Raw genomic sequence first — 6,000 nt, 5'->3', positions numbered from 1 at the left:
TATTATAAACTATTTGGCTTATTGTTCAGACTTATAATTAGCTAACATTTATGGTGTAAGATCTCCTGTAATTCTTGTTTATATTTAGTCATATGACTTGCTACCTTTTCTCAGTTTGACATTCTCATCTTACTTCTTCTTCATTTGGCTGGTGACTGGCTGCCTTTCCTCTTCCCAAAATTACCCTAGTCTGATTGCCCTGCCTATTCTTCCTGTTGAGCTATTTGCCAATATGCATTTTATTAAACCAATATGAGGGTCAAGTCTTTTCAGTGTACAAGAGCATTATCTCACAGCACAGCTACCTGTACCTGGGACAGGATACCTGGACACAGGACAAATCAGGCACCATCTGTCACACACTGTCACAACCTCTGCGTTGGCACATACTTACATGGTGATACACATCTTGGAGAGAGAACATCTAGGTCGTCCTCCTTCCTCAGGGAACTCAGCCTTGCGTGAGAAAAAGCAGTGAAGTCCCACAGATCAGGAAGGGATTTAATTTAGAGGAGGATTTTGGATTAGGATGTGGGGAATCATCACTGCCTTCATAAGGGAGGAAGTTAGATATTGACTCATTTTGCTCATTCCAGGGTGAGGATCAGTGATCCTGTAATCTTGTTATCTGTGTCTGGAATAAAGAAGCAAGTAGACTGGGGAGTCACTGAAAACACATCAGGGTTTGACCATTCCTTCTCACTGTAGAGCTGCCGTGTCACTGACTCTCTTCTTCCCTGTCCTGAAAAAGAAACCTCTAATCTTTTTATTCACATAATGTATTTTATTCAAATACACCCTACTTTCCCCATATTTCTCATCTCTCATGATGCACTTTTTCTGCAGAAATTAAAGTGCTTTTTAAAAATCTGTGGACTCTACTTAGTTCTGCCTTAATGTTTATGCATGTGGACTTATTATTGGAATAAAAGTCAGTAGTCTGTTAGAAACTGAAATCCCCCCCAAAAAACTGATTCTCCCTCATCCAACAGTTAACCATTTTGAATACTTCATCTAAAGATGGGGATTCAAGACTTCATTTACTATCATGCTGAGATGTTGGCTGGTGTGAACTTGTGCATGCAATTACATATGCTATGAGTTCATGAATGAGACATCCTATGCTAGGTTGTTGGCTCATATGATCTTGTGAATGCAATCACAGATGCTGAGAGTTCATGAGTGAGACATCCCATGCACAAGTGTGGACGTGTGCATGTAGTTACAGGTGTTGTGGATTCATGAGTGTGGTTCCCTTGCCATGCCTGGAAAACACTGTTTTACTGACATCATCCCTCATTTCTGCCTCGTAAAGCTCTTTTTACTTCTCTTTTATTATTGGTGACCAAATCTTGGAAAGTGAAGGAATGGTTGAAATGTCCCATTTAGACTGAGGCCTTCAGTCCTATTCTCTAAATGCATGCTACTTAGGTCTCTGTATTAACACCTTCATAAATCAGAGTTTTGAATTAGCTGAAGAAATGCAATGATATATGTTATAAATTTTAAATTCTTAACGGGTTGTTTAGTACAATGTCCATTTAACAGAATAATAGTGCTAAATTATCTCCTAGGGCTTATGATCTACCACATCATGGGTTCTTGGACTGGTTCTTGGAACCAGATATAATTTCAAGTTTTTGAAGGTGGACCTAAAATCCAATAAGAAGTATTTAGTCATTCCCATATCATTCACGGCACTGTTGAACCAGTGTGCATACATTGCCAGGCTCTTTTCTGTTGTGGGTTATGATTCTTACTTTTGAGACCCAAGGCCAGTGTCAGATATCCTCTCATGTTTTCAATCTTGCTTTCTCATGTGTGACTCAAACACGTTTCCTGCTTCCTTCCCTGTTCTCAGAACTAGAATTTGTTCTTGTCCTACTGAGCTTGTTACTGTATCACATTGTTGTTATATGTGGTCCTCACCTGATTCTTACCCCATCATCCCTGTGGATTGCATAAGAAACACAAAGTGAGAATCCCACCTTGTGTCCACTCAGCTCCCCTGCCATGTTACCCAAGGTCTCCACACCTTCTTTGCATACTGCCATGACTTACACGCTCTTACTGGCATGCATGTGATTATGCCATGGGGGCAGATATGTACTGTAGCCAAGGTATCTAAAATATTATTTTTGGCGTGATGACAATGAATTTGTTCCTCCTACTGAGGCCACTGCAAACCTGTGGCCCCTCTTGGAATTGCAGAGGTCTCTGTTTTTAAACTTCCTTCTTTTATTCACTATTTTCTTTATTATTTTGACCTGGAGTAACATATTAATAAATCCCTTTCACTTAAATTGTAGTTTCCTTCTGAACCTGGGGAATCTAACTTGTACTAAAGCTCTGGAAGACAAACAAGACAAACACATCACAGATGGATTTTATATTCACAGACCATGGGTACAGTTACCGTGACTCAGAAAAGAGATGAGCACTGCCTTGGGAAGCTATTTGAAACATCAGATGTCTGACTCTGAGACCTTGATTTGGCTGGACTGGGTGTTCCTGGGACATGGTGTGTGGGACGCAGAAGTTCACATATGAGGAGCATAGGCCTAAAATGCTTCTGATGAGAGGGTGGATGTGGGGGAAGTAATAGACTGCACAACTTTAACCACAGCCACACTGAGTCACATTTACACGTACAGTTCTGCATTCCAACACACACTCATACACACTCATAGACACCCATACAACACAGAGTCACATTTACAGTTGAGTTCTCATATCTGAACACACACACAAACACACATACTAAAATTCATACTTATGGATACAGTCACCATCCCAACACGCATGTACTCACTGTCATACAATCACAGGCATACACATAGTCACACTCCCAGATAAGTAACATCCCAACACACACACACACAAAGACACAAATAGTTACAAACACAGATGCAGTCCCACTTCCCATCACACACATACTTCCATACCCCCCTCACACATGCACACTCACAAACTGACACACAGCACCAAAGGCAGACTCAGAAACTTCCCCATTCACAGCACCAGGGGTGGTTTTCTTCATTTCTTTCAACAGGTCCACTCTGTCTGGCCTGGAATCACTGTTGACAAGGCTGCTCTTGAACTTCAAGACATACTTTTGCCTCTGTCTTCCTAGTGTCCAGATTAAAGGTATGTGGCACTGTTGTTGGCCGTCAAACACAGAATTTTTAAAATATAATGTTTTAATATCACTAAAATAGTTTCTTTATCTACAGAGTGTATTCTGAGTGCTGTTTTCCTGCCCTCATCTCATCTGAGACTCTCCCCAGCATCCATCTTATCCAAATAATGACAGGCAGAGGTCGTAGGACCATTTACAAGGTCATTTAAGTATTGAACTCATGGCCTTCTTTTATATATGTAAATTCTTTTGCACACACACACACACACACACACAAAGAATGGCTTAAAATCCATGATTTCCCATTCATTTTGCTCATATAATGTAAATAATATCAAAACTTCAATTGAATAAAAACAATATTTACATATGTGTAGTCACTTGAAATTGGACTTGCTTCCAATGGGTAATATGTTTAAACTTTGTTCTCTGTCTGATGTTGCTCTTTAAAAATGCTGTGGAAAGCTTGAGAGGTGGTGCCTCAGGAGTAACTGTGTTACTGGGTGTGGATCTTGAATTCTTATATACCAGTTCTCTCTGTGATTTATTCTCTACTTGCAGAAAGCAGATGCAGTGGGAGAAATCCTGCATCCCATGCCTTTCTGTGGTGATAGACTGTGCCCCTAACCCCTTCAGTCAACTAGACTCTGCTTCTGTAGTTTCTTCCTGTTAGCTATATTTCACAGAATAGGAAAACAGCCAGTGCAGCTGTAAATGACAAATATTTTATCTGTAAGTGGTAGTACAAGCCTACCTGGGAAGGGGTGATGTGATATGTAATGGCACATGGCTTGAGCACTCAGCTACAAAGAGAGGTAAGGTGTTTGGAGCACAAATCTAATAAACATATTCAATACATCAAAGACTTAAGAATTAGTCATGTTCCTCCAGGTCTCAGAGAACACTGAGGAAAAGGAGGCTGGAAGAATGTAAGAGGTGGAAAAATGCCTCCATCAGATTGGTATCAAGCAAGACAGTAGGGCATTTTTTTTATTAAAAATTGGTTTTGGAAGGATTAGGCAGATTAGAAAGTGCCATCCCTGGACAGGTGTTTCTGGGTTGTATAAGAAAACAAGAAAGCTAAACAACCATGGAGAGCAAGCTGGTAAGCATTGATTTTGTGTGATTTTTGATTCAGTTCCCACTTTCAATCTCCTGTCTTATTACATGATTTGATTCTTCTCTATAATTATATGTGGGAGCTATGATGATATTATCCGTTCTCTTCTCATGATGCTTTTAAGCATGGTATTTACCAAATTAAGAATTATAGTCTACAATAATTTAAAATTCTTTTGATGACAGGACAGACATGGAAAACACAGTCAAACATACAATCACACTTATAAATACAGTCACATATCCCAACAGAACACACAAACACATTACCAAACACACACACACACACAAACACATACATGCAGACACCCATCAAATGTACATTATTTCTTACGTTCCTTTGACTGGCACATTTTGTTAGGCCTGGACTCACGATGTAGACCAAGTTGATATTGAACTATGAAAGATTTTCTAGCCACTGCCCCCATATAACTGGATTAAATGAATGCACCACTCTTCCTGACATTCACATGAAGAGTCTTAAAAAATTATTTATGTTTTGAAAATATTTACACACAATATTTTCTGATGGCTATTTCCCTCCTTCATTCCTTCCCAGGTCCTTCTTCTCTCCCACATTGCCCAGTTGCACAACTGGAAGAATTTTTGGGACATTGAAGAGAAATGCCCCATGGTTTTCATTTTTATCTAGGCAACAATTGTTTCAAAAATCCATAATTACCAAAATATTTCTTTTTAAAATCATTATACATTTATTTCTTTTATAGATTACAATATTCTTATTAATGTATGCAATGTATAGTGATAATATCCAGTTCTAAGGAGATTGCTTGGGAGTAATGTGTCTGCCTCCCAATACGAGTATCTCAGTTTGATTCTCTGTACCTAACTAGGAACCTGGGTATGATGGTTTTTCCTTATATTCCCATCAGTCAACAGATTGTGACAGGAAGCCCTTTGGGGCATATATCTAACCATTCTCTCTAAACATGTGAGCTCCAATTTCAGTGTGAGAAATTATCTCAAAATATGTGGAGGCTGAACAATATATACATAATAAATAAATAAATCTTTAAAAAATAAGTTAATGGGCAATTGAGGAAGATTCTTCTAAACAACATGTGGCTTCCACAGTCATATGCAAACGTACACATATGCAGACACAGTATCAGCAATGAGAATTTTCATTCATTCAAATATTTCCTTTATCCTGGATTGAACTCATAATTTGTAGATATTTAGAACTATCTCATGGAAGTCATGTCATGAAACTCTGTGAAGAGATAAGTGTGTCAAGAGACTCAACCGCTATTGTGTGAATCTAGAACTGAACTCTTGTAATGCACTGTGAACTTGTTCCCTCTCCAGCTTGTTCCATCAGCCCTTTCTACTCTAGTGACTGCCATTCCCTCTGCAGTCATGACATCACCTCTATTTATGTGGGAAATTATATCTTTCTGTCTACAATTCTGATCTTTTTTTACTTGGACTTGGTTCTTGACCTTAATACTTTGCACATTAGACAAATAACTTAAAAACAAAGGTGTATGCCTAGATTTTTTTAAAAAAATTGATTTTTAAAGAATAATTACTTTTATCTACAACACATAACATTTAGATGACAGCATTTATTCCTCCAATTCTAAAATAAACACCGACTACCCCCAATGTCCTCTTCTCATTGCACATCATTTAAGACAAAGATCATCATACAATAGAAAAAGAAAATGTAAAGGATCAATGTTCTGAGCATCAATATCAATAAGGCAGGGATATGGAGG

This window comes from Myodes glareolus, chromosome 11 (assembly GCF_982192425.1).
Source record: "Myodes glareolus chromosome 11, mMyoGla1.1, whole genome shotgun sequence".
Lineage (NCBI taxonomy): Eukaryota > Metazoa > Chordata > Mammalia > Rodentia > Cricetidae > Myodes > Myodes glareolus.
Note: the sequence above shows the minus strand (reverse complement) of the source record.